At 44.0% G+C, this 14,931-nt stretch overlaps 1 non-coding gene across 1 annotated transcript; it reads right to left on the bottom strand.

The window, feature by feature from the left end:
• Positions 1-2,457: 2,457 nt before the first annotated feature.
• Positions 2,458-2,596, bottom strand: LOC123433747. The gene has a single exon (XR_006625073.1). It is a non-coding gene; the product is annotated as a small nucleolar RNA Z247 (small nucleolar RNA).
• Positions 2,597-14,931: the final 12,335 nt, after the last annotated feature.

The following is a 14,931-nucleotide window of genomic DNA, read 5'->3' as shown; positions in this document are numbered from 1 at the left end:
GCCAAGTCTTTTTTTCTGAAGAGCCATGTATTCTTCTTGCATTGCCTTTTTCCATGTTGTGTCATTGAGTGCATCTTGAAGTGTGGCAGGTTCACCTGTAGAGTAAGCCAAACCAAATTTGGTGATATTTTTATAATTTAAGGACTTTATTACCCCTCTTTGAAGACGTGTTCGTGGGGTTGTTGGAGCAGTGGCAGCAGCCGAATCAGCAAGGGGAGGCTCCACAAAAGATCCTGGCTCTCCCCGTGCCGCCCCGGATCCCAAGGATGATTCGCTGGGAGCACCAGGAGTGTCTGCGGCAGTTGGCGACGAGGCAGGCGGTGGTTGTTGGCGCCGCACGTAGCTGTGGCCCACGCCGTTGGGCCAGCGAGCCAGGAGGGGCCACGTGGTAGTTCGCGGCTCGGGCGAGGCACAAGGCGGAGGCCGCGACGCACTGTCGGCACGTGGGGAAGCTGCGCCAGGTGCGCCGTCAGGTACCTGGGGCGCTGTCCCCGGGAGTGCGCTGCCAGGCTGTTGTTGTGCCGGCGTGGATCCCGAGGATGATACACTGCCAGGCTGCAGTAGCTCCGATCCCGAGGGGGATTTGCTCCCCACCAAGGGACACATAAAATGTCGCCACAAATCTGCTTCTTGTAGCGAGTTTTCGGCATCTTTTTCAGCCGCGATTTTTTTGCATCATCAGTAAACTCATGCACACTAGTATGAGGATTAGTCAGCAGTGATTCATTGCAATTATTTTCCCCGCTATTTTCACCAAGAAGATGGGAAGGCAAAAGGAGGATTTCTTGCCGAAGAAGTGCACCCGCATTTGGATGGAGTTCTGAGAAAGGGAATTTGGTTTCATCAAACACAACATCCCTAGAGATGTAGACACGACCTATGGATACATCAAGACACTTGACTCCTTTGTGTTGAGCACTATAGCCAATGAACACGCATTGCTTAGAGCGGAACTTGAGTTTGCGGGTGTTGTATGGACGTAGGTTTGGCCAACATGCACATCCAAAGACACAAAGGGTTTTGTATTCTGGTTTGATGTGGAGGAGACAATGTGTAGGAGTTTCATAGTTGATGACACGACTAGGTAGTAGATTTATGAGGTGGACAGCAGTGAGGAATGCTTCATCCCAGAATTTGAGAGGCATAGATGCTCGTGCGAGTAGGGAAAGACCTACTTCAACTATGTGCCTATGCTTGCGTTCAGGAGACCCATTCTGTTGATGGGCATGTGGGCAGGAGACATGGTGAGACACACCAAGTTTTTGAAAGAAGGAGTTCAACTTTTCATACTCTCCTCCCCAATCATATTACACTGCAATGATTTTGGTGTCAAACTTGCGTTCAACTAAGGCTTGGTAGTTTTGGAACACTTGAAAGACATCAGATCGTTTCTTAAGAAGATAGATCCAAGAGTATTTGCTGTAGTCGTCAATGAAACTCACATAATATGTATGTCTACCAACAGATGAGGGAGCAGGTCCCCATACATCAGAAGAAACAAGTTGCAAGGGCTTGGTAGAAATACTTGTGGAAATTGGATAAGGTAATTGATGGCTTTTAGCCTTTTGACAGGAGTCACAAATTGTTTCATGACTATGCTTTCCAACATATGGAAGCTTATTTTTCCTAAGCAATCTCTCAACTAAAGAAAAAAAAATGCATGTCCTAATCTATCATGCCACCGAGATGATGAGAGCTTGGTGACACCACATGCTTGTTTATTCATCCTCCTAAGTGCAGGAATCAATGGGTAAAGCCCTCGAACACATCTACCTCGATACAGGATTTTCTTCGTGACCTGATCCTTGATGAAAAAGAAGAAAGGGTGAAACTCGAGAAAGACATGATTATCAAGGGCTATACGATGCACAGATAGGAGATTCATGGATGCTTTGGGAACATGAAGAATTTTTCTTAGGTGAATTTTGCGATGAGGGGTTTTAATAATTGAATGACCAATGTGACGGATCCTCATACCTTCTCCGTTTGCCGCATGGATTTGGTCGTTGTCGCGGTATTTCTCCCTCATTATCACTTTTTCAAGTTCACCCGTGATGTGATTGGTGGCACCACTGTCAACACACCAGTTGGTATCCACTCTGTATGATCCATCAGCTCCACCGACAAGCTTTTCATCTTGGGAAGAGTCTTCATCTTCCTCAAACTGGTACCAGCAATCCTTTGTTGAGTGTCCCAGTTTGCCCCAGATCTGGCATCGAACGGCATCGGGACGAGATTGGTTGGGGGGATTGTTGCGGCGACCCTTGGGGTTGTTGTAGGAGGGCCGCCCGCTATTGGTGTTGCTGTCGTTGTTGCCGCGAGGGTTGCCGCCTCCTCCTCCACGGCCACGACCACGGAAGCGAGAGGAGTTCCTGCCGCCACCTCCACGACCACGAGAGGCTTCGTTTGATGATGACTTAAAGCTGTTGTCGTTGCCGCGGTAGAGCGCCACCCTCTGGTCAAAATTGCTCATCTGAGCAAAGAGCTCATCGAGCGTTACCGGGATGGTGCGAGCATCCAGTGCTGAGACCAGCGGCTGGTACTCCATGTCGAGCCCCGCGAGGATATGTGAGATCAGTTGATCATCCTCGAGAGGTTTCCCTGCAGCAGAGAGTTCATCTGCAAGCATCCGCATGTGAGAGAAATACGTTGCGACAGATTGTTGCCCCTTCTGTGCATTAGCAAGAGCTATGCGGATGTTGTTGATGCGGGAGATCGACGTCGAGGAGAACATTTGTGCAAGCGTCGTCCAGAGATCGAGCGCATGGGAGATAGATGTAACCTGCACAAGTACTTCCTTCAACAGATTGTTTAGCAGGTATCCCAATACATGTTGATCTTCCCTGACCCAGACTTGGTGCAGGGGGGTTGGTGTTGTCTCCTCTTTCCCGTCTGCTGCCTTGGTGATGACATTCATGGCGGGCTCCTTCGCGGTTCCATCGACATAGCCGAAGAACCCCGCGCCTCGGAGTTGGGGCGTGATCTGTGTATGCCATAGCACGTAGTTCATGCTGGTCAGCTTCTCGGTGATCTGGCCAGTGAGACTAGCTGAAGGGAAGCTGGATGAGGAAGACATGGCGACGTGGTGGAGAGAGCTCGTGGCTAGATGAGATGGAAGAGGATGGCTCTGTATACCATGTGGAAGTTGTGGGAACGTCGTGACCTACCAAGGTCGACGGTTTCATGTTAAATAACGAGGAGCTTAACCCTGGGATATGCGTACAAGTTGTTGAGATTACAAACTTGGAGAGCAAGGAATATAGAGATAAGATACAACCGGTTTAAGAGATAATAGGAAGGTTTAAACTACCACTGAATCTACCTCTATGTCTATCCTAGTCACGCGTACAATGATATGTTTAACAGGGGACACATAAACTGAATTTGTTGTTATATATCAGAGGAAGAAAAACATTTATTCATGACTATAGCGCAACTAAAATATCTTCTGAACTAACAGAAGTACCCAACTTTGTGAAAATAAACTATTTCCTAGAACTTTCTACTGTGTGCCAAAAGTTTGATTCGATCGATCAGAGAATTCCTTCCAATTTAGTGGTAAAACTTGCTTCTGCATAAAATGAATTGATTTCCATACAACTAATATGACTACTATTAAACCGTCATATTTAAAAAAAAAATTACTACTATTACAACAACCCATGTGTGTATGCGATAGAAAACCTGTCCAGGAGGGACAAACACAATTACACAAGGTCAATTAATCAGCCTATAGGAGCAGCAAATTAATAGTTTGGACAATTCTATATAATTACAAAGTGTTTTGAAACGAGAAGTTATTTTGTGGTCGAAAGCAAAAAAAGATGAAGCACGGACCTTTTCCAGGTACGTTCAGCTCGTCCCTCAAGAACAACTTCAACAACTTCACAAGCATGAGTCCCACAAGCAACAATTGCTCCTACAGTCCAGATCCATAATAGTGCAAGACCATAGTAGATCACAAAATTCTATAACTGCTCCTTGAACTCCTTACTCCTAAACTCGAGAACAAACAAATGCTTCTATAAAAGCTTCATACCGAGATAAATAGTAGAATAAGCAAACCAATCTTAGTTAGCCACAAGTACCAAAGATCATGAACATGATACCCTATGAAGCAAGGGGTCAGGGCACAGTTATTGCAGTAAAAAACTTAGAATTTCTATGCATGAAAGATATACCTCTTCTAAGTAAAAGTTAGATTTGTGGGTTCCATTTAGCTACTGTGCATCCATTTGATAAAACAAGACCTGGCAAAATTGGCCTTCGCTAACACCATCCCTGCAATGAAAGGAAATAAGCTCAGTGTAAACAACTAAGATGTTGATTCAGAAATCAAAGCAAAAATAATTTCCATCTTTAACCGATGGATCAGTAAGATGTTGATTTAGAAACAAGCTCTCGGTGTAGATAGATGTAGACATCTAAGATATTCATATAAAAATAACTAAAATGCTGATTTAGAAACAACTAAAATGTTGATTCATAAACTGGTGTAGACAACTAAGATGTTGATTCAGAAACAAATTATGTCATAGACAGATGTAGGTTGCTATGAAAAAGAAAGATGAACCACTAACCTAGCAAGTAGCCAAGCAAAGGAGGAAGCAAACCTGATGGTAGGGGCCACTTGCCATCGAGGCAAGCACGCTCAAACTGGAGTTAATATTTCACCTCTACAGATATATTGCAACATTCCTTCTTTGTTTCTTCATTTGTTATGCCATACAAAGATATTGTGAGGTCAACAATGTCAACAAGTCTTTCAGGATATTCTGCCTTCTATTCAACCTGCACAATTAAGAAGCAACAATCATGAGAGAAATGTGAGGGATTGCATATTTACTTCTTCGACATGTTACTAATTGTTTAGTACCAAGAAGGGATAAATATTATAGAGAGACCGGTTATGCTATCGACATGCCTGATACAATTTTTCAAACATCTTCTTAAACTACAGCAGGAAACATGAAGATAATCATGCAAGGATTCCAAACCATTTGCATTATCATGCTAAAGCTGCGGGAAACGTACCCATTATCTATTTAAAGCCTTGGAGCAAACATCGAAAAAAGCTCCTGTCGACAAAAACTTCATTTTGTGCATCCTTGACACACGAAAAGATCTGAAAACTACGAAAGTTAAAAGCAAGCAAGTCATACATTTGCCTTTGGGGAAAATCTAACAACATGAAATCCTGGAGCCCTTGCTAGCTGCATTTGAGTTATGCCTGGTAATCGTACCTTGTATTGCATCTGGTTAGTCACCATCCATCCGACAAGGACTCATCCACAGAAAAATTAATTGTTGGCCTCTCAAAATTTAATTGGGAACAATCATTCTGAGCAACTAACAATAATAAACATCACAAACTATTTCACCAACTCAGTTCTCTAGATGAACAACAAGCCCATGTATAGACATGCCAATGCGCAAAGGATGTGCCAACCATGGTATGTATACACACAGAAAAAAGTTTGAAGGAAAAAATATCATGATGTCACAGCCTAACGTATGTGACATCCAAACGAACGGAACTGCATCTGCTAGCATCATGCAAAAATGAGTAGATCCATTCAACCTAGATGTAAGCACATGTGAGTATGTGACACGCACACAAAAAGGCACGAGTGTGAAGGAATGGAGAAATCACCAACCCGTCAAACCAAGTTTCTACCTGTTGCTGCCGGCGCTCTTCACCAAGGCACGTCGTCTAGCTGACGGAGAAAGGCCGTGATTTGCAGACCAGGTTGTTGTACGAGCGCCGCAAGGAGGACGAACTCCTTATCCCAACCAACCAACTCGACCGCTGACCAGAACCGGGGGAGAGACGACAGGCCGGCCTTGCTGCTCCCCACCGCCGGCCTCCTGGCCCTCCACAACAAGAAGACAGGCCGGCCTCGCTGCTCCCCATCGCCGGCCTCCTGGCCCTTCCCAGGAAGAAGGCAGGCCGGCCTCACTGCTCCCCACCGCAGACCTCCTGGATCTCCCTGATACGTCTCCGTCGTATCTACTTTTTCGAACTCTTTTGCCCTTGTTTTGGACTCTAATTTGCATGACTTGAATTGAACTAACCCGGACTAACGTTGTTTTCAGCAGAATTGCCATGGTGTTGTTTTTGCGCAGAAATAAAAGTTTTCGGAATGACCTGAAAATTTACGGAGAATTTTTGTGGAATATATAAAAAATACCGATGCAAGAATCAACGGAGGAAGTGGAGCTGTGAGCCCACAAGCCCACCAGGCGCGGGCCCCCCTGGCCGCGCCTGGCAGGCTTGTGGGGCCCACAACACTCCACCGCCTCCAAATCCAGTTCTATTTAGTTTGTTTCGTCCGGAAAAAATTCAAGGAGAAGAGTTCATCGCGTTTTACGATACGGAGGCGCCGCCACCTCCTGTTCTTCATCTGGAGGGCAGATCTGGAGTCCGTACTGGGCTCCACACAGGGGAGATCGTCGCCATCGTCATCACCAACCTTCCTTCATCGCCAATTCCATGCTGCTCTTCACCGTTCGTGAGTAATCTCATCGCAGGCTTGCTGGACGGTGATGGGTTGGATGAGATCTATCATGTAATCGAATTAGTTTTGACGGGGATTGATCCCTAGTATCCACTATGTTTTGAGATTGATGTTGCTACTACTTTTCCATGCTTAATGCTTGTCACTAGGGACCGAGTGCCATGATTTCAGATCTGAACCTATTATGTTGTCGCCAATATATGTGTGTTCTTGATACTATCTTGCAAGTTGTAGTCACCTACTATGTGTTATGACCCGGCAACCCGGAGTGACAATAGTCGGAACCACTCCCGGAGATGACCATAGTATGAGGAGTTCATGTATTCACCAAGTGTTAATGCGTTGGTCCGGTTCTTTATTAAAAGCAGAACCTTAATATCCCGTAGTTTCCATTAGGACCTCGCTGCCACGGGAGCGATGGACAATAGATGTCATGCAAGTTCTTTTCCCTAAGCACGTATGACTACATACGGAATACATGCCTACATTAGATTGACGGACTAGAGCTAGTTACATATCTCTCCGTGTTATAAGTGTTACATGATGAATAGCATCCGGCATAATCATCAATCACCGATCCAATGCCTACGAGTCTTTCCTACTAGTCCTTGCTATGTTACTTTGCCGCTACTGCTGTCACTGTTGCTATTGTTACTCTGTTGCTACTGCTGCTACTGCTGTCACTTTGCTTCTACTGGTTACTGTTGCTACTGTTACTATCACACTACTTTGCTGCAGATACTAAATCTTTCAGGTGTGGTTGAATTGACAACTCAACTGCTAATACTTGAGAATATTCTTTGGCTTCCCCTTGAGTTGAATCGATAAATTTGGGTTGAATACTCTACCCTCGAAAACTGTTGCGATCCCCTATACTTGTGGGTTATCAAGACCTTTTTCTGGCGACGTTGCCTGGGAGGCATAGCTATATTCTCTGAGTCACTGGGGATTTACGTCTGCTGGTCACTAAGAGGAATCTGATAGATCCAAGAACTAAAGTCTTGCCCTCAACTACGAGGACAGGTAAGGAACTGCCATCTAGCTCTGCACTTGATTGACCTTCAGTTATGAGTAAGTTTGTGACACCACCTCCTGATAGAAATCTTGATATGTCGCCTGTGCTTGATGATGCTACTTCTGCTGCCCATGATGCTTATGATGATGCTATGCTTGATACTACTTTGCCACTTGGTGCATTCCCTGATGCACAAATTGCTAGAGTTGTTGCTAGATGTGATGATACTTCTGAAACTGCTGATACTATTGAAGTAGAACCTGCTATTTTGCCTGCTAGAACTAGCTCTCCTAGATATGAATTGCGTGATATTCCTGAGTGTTATGTTATGGAGGGAGAAATAGCTGAGGACTTTCTTGCTTGTAAGGATAGCTATGATGTTGAGAACTTACTGTGCAAGTGGAAAGAAAAATCTCTGAACGCTAGGATGAAATACGACCCGAAGTTTGCTACTTCGTCTATCTTTGTGACCGATAAGGATTATGAATTCTCTGCCGACCCTGAGTTAATCACTCTGGTCGAATCTGATCCTTTTCACGGTTATGAGTCTGAAATGGTTGTAGCCCATCTTACCAAACTGCACGATATAGCCACTCTATTCACGAGTGAGGAAAAGATCCGCCACTACTATATCCTCAAGCCGTTTCCTTTCTCGCTAAAGGATGATGCTAAGACTTGGTTCACTTCTCTTGCTCCTGGTTGTGTGCGTAGCCCCCAGGATATGGTCTACTACTTCTCTGAAAAATATTTCCCTGCTCATAAGATGCAAGCTGCCTTGCAGGAAATATACAACTTTGATCAAGCTGAAGAAGAGAGTCTCCCACAAGCTTGGGGGAGGCTCATCCGGCTACTGAATGCTTTGCCTGATCACCCTCATGAGAAGAATGAAATAATTGATATCTTCTATAATGAACTTACCGATGCTTCTAGAGACCACCTAGATAGTTGTGCCAGTTGTGTTTTTAGGGAACGAACCGTAGAACAAGCTGAGATCCTATTGAATAATATCTTGTGCAATGAGAATGCTTGGACTATTCCCGAACCTCCTCCTAAGCCAACTCCGAAGAAAAGAGGTATTCTATTCCTCAGTCCCGAAGATATGCAAGAAGCTAAGAAATCTATGCGAGAGTAAATCTAAAGATGTCAAAAATCTACCACCTAGCGAAGAGATCCATGGTCTTGATAACCCGATACACGTAGTAGAAGTAAATTCTCTGCGTAGGTTTGATGGGAGTGATATTACTTTTGATAAACCTGCTAGCCTATGCCTGGATGAATTTGATAACTTTGTTGCCAAACAACAGAGTTTCAATGATTATGTTAGCAGACAATTGGAACAGAATGCTCGTATGCTTAGTCATTTAAGTGCTTGTGTAGACAGAAATGTCAATGATCTTAAGCTTCTGAGTAAACATGCATCTATGGTTACTACTCAGGTAGAACAAGTACTTAAGGCTCAAAATGACTTGCTCAATGAGTTGAATGACAATTCTGTAAGAGTCGTTACTAGAGGCGGTAGAATGACTCAGGAACCTTTGTATCCTGAGGGTCATCCAAAGAGAATTGAACAAGATTATCAAGGAGTTAGCACTGATGCACCTAGTCATCCTAGAAAGAAGAAGAAAGATGATAGGAACTTGCACGCTAGGAACCCAGAAGTTGTTACCCCTGAGGGTCCAAACGATGCCTCTGTTTCTGATGCTGAAACACAATCTGGTGATGAACATGAGCCTAAAGATGATATCAATAGTGATGCTCATGAAGATGCTCAACCTAGCAATGATAAGGATGTGGAGATTGAACCTATTGATCTTGATAACCCACAGCCTAAGAATAAGAGATACGATAAGAATGACTTCGCTTCTAGGAAGCACGGTAAAGAAAGGGAACCATGGGTTCAGAAACCCAAGCCCTTTCGTCCCAAACCATCCAAGAAAAAGGATGATGAGGATTTTGAGCGATTTGTTGAAATTATTAGACTTATCTTTCTGCAAATGTGTTTGACAGATATGCTCAAAATGTCTCCGTATGCTAAGTACATGAAGGATATTGTGACTAATAAGAGGAGGATACCTGAGGTTGAGATTTCCACCATGCTCGCTAACTATACCTTCAAGGGTGGAACTCTTAAGAAACTAGGTGATCCCGGAGTGACCGTTATACCTTGCTCCATTAAAGGCAACTATGTTAGAACTGCTTTATGCGACCTTGGAGCTGGTGTTAGTGTTATGCCTCTCTCTCTTTATCGTAGGCTTGAACTAGATAAGTTGACACCCACTGAAATCTCTCTGCAAATGGCCGACAAATCAACTGCTTTCCCTATCGGCATTTGCGAGGATGTGCCTGTTGTGGTTGCTAATGTCACTATCTTAACAGACTTTGTTATCCTGGATATTCCCGAGGATGATGCCATGGCGGTCATCCTCGGAAGACCCTTTTTAAACACTGCAGGGGCTGTTATTGATTGCAACAAAGGCAATGTCACTTTTCGTGTCAACGGTAATGAGCATACGGTGCACTTTCCGAAGAAACAATATCGAGTACATTGCATCAATGCTATCGAAAAAACTTCATCGATTCTTATTGGGAGCTTTGAATGCCCTATACCTCCTGTCAAGATGAAGTATGATTTGCTTGTTGGGGAGATACACATCCCCATTGAGGTAACCTAGTGGCTCTTCGAAAATTCTCCGTTCTCTTTTGCGATTCGAAATAGTTTGTCAAGGAGACTTGATCAACCTCATTGACGGATTTGTTTCGATGACCATGAGATGGATGAATCGAGGAGTCACAAACCTCTGTTCCAAGCTTTCACCTTCGGTTGCTTAGAAGAAAAATGATAGGTTTAGTTTAGTTTTCCCTGTTTTCTGTTTTAGCGTCCCGTAGAAAAGTACCCCGAAAATAAAAGTTCTCCGAACGTCCTGAAAATTAAGTATGATTTTTTCTGGATTTTTTGAAAAATACTGAGACGAAGAGCTAGTGTGGGGGCTGCACGAGTGGGCCACAAGACCTGGAGGCGCGGGCACCCCCCTGGCCGCGCCTACCAGGCTTGTGGGGCCCACGTGCACCCCCTCCACTCATTATAGCTCCCATCTGCTCCTCCTACCTCCAGAAAAAATCATTTCGCGGCTCAAACCCGTGTTCTTGCTCTTCTTGATGGGATTTTCGATCTCCTTGCTCAAAGCACCATTCTCTGAACTATTTTGGGGAAATTACTCCTTGGTAAGTGACTCCTCCATTGGTCCAATTAGTTTTTTCTCTAGTGCCTTATACTTCGCGTATTTTTGCTGCCTTGGTGACCCTGTTCTTGAGCTTTGCATGCTAATTTTAGCTGGTCCCAAGTAGTTTTGATGCGTAATATGGCCACTAGGCACTTGTGGTAGTAGTTACTACGAGTTTCATTGGTCCTTATTCACTTTCCCTTAGAGTCACTAAGAAATTTTCAGAGATAGAAAAGGGAAAAGATGAGGAGGTTCTTAAGAGGCTCTTCAAGCCGTGATCCCAAGAATGATGGAAGTGAGAAGAAGCCCAAGTATACGGTCCCCCGAGTTGCAGAAGTTCGAGCGTTCGAGTGGCCAAGCGATGTGTTCTTACGCGCCGCCGGACTTTATGAGGACTTTTACTACTTGGTGGAGAACGCAGGCCTTACCGCCTTCGTTGAAGATAAGTGTCTGCAATACCTCCTCCTCACTAATATCTTCGTACAAAGCTTTAACTTCTATCCGAGGAAGAATCCTCCTATGGTTGAGTTCAAACTTTATGATATCCCCCAGCGCATGTCACTCCAGGATTTTTGCAATGTTTGCAAATGACCTTACGTTGGGGATATTCATGAACCTCGTCCACGGGACTTGGAAGCTTTCATCGATACTATTGCTGTAGGAGAGGAGAGAGGAGTGTCTTGCACTAGAGCTGCTAGCATACATTTTCCCGTGCTTCGGTACTTCTCATTATTTGTGGGAAAATGTTTGATTGGCCGTGGGAAAGTTGGGTCCCTTAGCTCCCCAGATCTTGCGGTCTTGCGCGAAGCCCTTTATAATGATAAAACTTATAGCTTGGGCGCTATAGTTGCGCAATGGTTGAACACGAACCGTTCTAAAGGCGTTTTCTATGGAGGTATCTATGCTACTCGTCTTGCTGGACATTTTGAGATACCCATTATACTGGACGAGGAAGAAGAGATTCTTCTTCCCGAGAGATACCTAGATTATGATAGCATGGTTCGCCATGACTTTCTTAATAGAGATATAAATAGAAGGATGATTTATAACCTGGTATTTAGTCAGGGTACTCGTGAGACTATTACTTTGCCTGCTCCTTCTTTGTTCAATCTTCATGCAGGCAGGTACATTATTATGCCCTCGGACATCTACACATATTGGGGCATAGCCCAACCACAGGTGCCCGTGCCCGAGCCACCAGTCGAGTACCAGACGCCAGTTTATCAGTAGGAGCCAGAGGAGCTCACACAGCAGTGGCATCCTCAATCCACTCTGGAGTACCCCAGAGCTGGTTATTTCCCTCCTTGGGAGTAGACCAACTTAGGCCAAAAGCCTAAGCTTGGGGGAGTACGTGTTTCTCACCGACTTTATATTCTTGCTTACACTTTCACTTTGTTAGTCGGTGTTCACACTTTGCCACTGTATCATCCGTGCTAGTTTATTTATTTTTCTCGTTTTCTTTTCGTGTGTCTGTCTAGTTTGCGAAAACCCAAAAAGATTTTCTTTTCTTCTTTTGCTTGTTGGGAGCTTTACCGTGTAAATAGTTTTCTTTTTCTTTGGGTCAAGGTAGAATACCATGGTTACAATGTTTAGTGGCTCTCGCATGCATATCTGTTTATCTGTTAAAGAGCCATATTACTTTGTCTTCTCCTTTGTGTTTGCTTGCAGATTCCAGCTTAGTCCAATGCACAAGCACTCTTATTATTGTTCACATCGTTCGGTCGTGCAAGTGAAAGGCAATAATGACGATATATGATGAAGTGACTGAGCCTGGAAAAGCTGGTATGAACTCAATCTATTTTGTTTTTGTAAATATGACTAGCTCATCGTTCCAGATTCATCTTTGTTGTGATAAAAACATGTTTGCAATGGCAACTTAGAGATCATAGTTTCTGATGCCATGCTTAATTAGCTAGGAGCTTATAATGGTTTGCCTTGGATTCCAACATGAATTTTGATTGGACTATGATGTAGTATGATAGGATGGTATCCTCCTTTGAATGATTCAAGTGGCTTGACTTGGCACATGTTTACACATGTAGTTGAAACAAAATCAACATAGCCTCTATGATATTCATGTTCATGGTGATTTATGTCCTACTCATGCTTGCACTCAATGTTGGTTAATCTCAATGCATTTTGATGACTGTTGTCGCTCTCTAGTTGGTCGCTTCCCAGTCTTTTGCTAGCCTTCACTTGTACTAAGTGGGAAGACTTCTTGTGCATCCACTTCCATAAACCCAAAGTTGCTCCATATGAGTCCACCATACCTACCTATATGCGGTATCTACCTGCCGTTCCAAGTAAATTTGCATGTGCCACTCTCTAAACCTTCAAGAAATAATCTGTTTTGCATGCCCGAACCGCTCATGTGGTGACAGGGGGCTATCACTATCTTCCATGCTAGGCGTGTTATCCTCGATATGTGTTTATTCACTATCATTCACGAGAAAGGGGCCGGTAATTGGAATTCCCAGTTCCATGCTCAAATCAAAAAGATAATTGCAAACAAAACTCCCCCTGGATTGATGTTGGTATGGACGGCACCCGAGTATTCGGCTAGTCGTGGAGTGTGATTGATCGGTGGTGGGGGAGTCAAAACTTTACTTCTCTGTTTGGGAACCGCCTATAGCATGTGTAGCGTGGAAGATGGTGAGAACTCTTAGTCATTGCGTTGACAATGAAAGCATGCCACCCAAAATTATTATCTCTGTTTTCAAAGCTTGAGCTCTGGCACCTCTGCAAATCAATGCTTCCCTCTGCGAAGGGCCTATCTATTTATGTTCCTGTTGAGTCATCCTCCTCTTATAAAAGCACCAATTAGAGAGCACCTCTGTCATTTTTATGCTTTGCTTTTAACTATGTTGAGTATGACTATGACTGGATCTTCTTTGCCATGAATTACAATGTTTAGTCAGCCCTTGGTCTTTGAAGGTGCTCTGCATTTATGTATTGCGGTCTCACAAAGAGCTAGCGAGATACCATCTGTTCGTACTGCTTCATGATTGTTTTGATTGAAATGTTGACGTATGAGACTTATTATTATTTGCTCGCTAGTTGATTATGCCATTGATATGAGTTTACCGTGAGACCTAGATGTCATTTGCTTATGCGTTTTGCTTGTGATCTTGCTAAAATTTTGGTTATGAGTTAGACATAGTTGCAACAACAAGGTCAAACAGAGTTCGTAAAAGTTTTTCTTTTGTCTCTTTCAGTTTGTCAACTGAATTGCTTGAGGACAAGCAAGGCTTTAAGCTTGGGGGAGTTGATACGTCTCCGTCGTATCTACTTTTCCAAACTCTTTTGCCCTTGTTTTGGACTCTAATTTGCATGATTTGAATGGAACTAACCCGGACTAACGCTATTTTCAGAAGAGTTGCCATGGTGTTGTTTTTGCGCAAAAATAAAAATTCTCGGAATGACCTGAAAATTTATGGAGAAATTTTGTGGAATATATAAAAAATACCGGCACAAGAATCAACGGAGGAAGTGTAGCTGTGAGCCCACAAGCCCACCTGGCACCCCCCCCCACTGGTCGTGCCTGGCAGGCTTGTGGGGCCCACAACGCTCCACCGTCTCCAAATCCAGCTCTATTTAGTCCGTTTCGTCCGGAAAAAAATCAAGGAGAAGAGTTCATTGCGTTTTACGATACGGAGGCGCCGCCACCTCCTGTTCTTCATCTGAAGGGCAGATCTGGAGTCCGTTCTGGGCTCCTGAGAGGGGAGATCATCGCCATCGTCATCACCAACCTTCCTTCATCGCCAATTCCATGATGCTCTTCACCGTTCGTGAGTAATCTCATCGTAGGCTTGCTGGACGGTGATGGGTTGGATGAGATCTATCATGTAATCGAGTTAGTTTTGACGGGGATTGATCCCTAGTATCCACTATGTTCTGAGATTGATGTTGCTACTACTTTGCCATGCTTAATGCTTGTCACTAGGGCCCGAGTGCCATGATTTCAGATCTGAACCTATTATGTTGTCGCCAATATATGTGTGTTCTTGATCCTATCTTGCAAGTTGTAGTCACCTACTATGTGTTATGACCCGGCAACCCCAGAGTGACAATAGCCAGAACCACTCCCGGAGATGACCATAGTATGAGGAGTTCATGTATTCACCAAGTGTTAATGCGTTGGTCCAGTTGTTTATTAAAAGGAGAACCTTAATATCAT

The sequence above is a fragment of the Hordeum vulgare genome, chromosome 2H (genome assembly GCF_904849725.1).
Source record: "Hordeum vulgare subsp. vulgare chromosome 2H, MorexV3_pseudomolecules_assembly, whole genome shotgun sequence".
Lineage (NCBI taxonomy): Eukaryota > Viridiplantae > Streptophyta > Magnoliopsida > Poales > Poaceae > Hordeum > Hordeum vulgare.
This window is presented reverse-complemented; position numbering and strand designations above follow the sequence as displayed.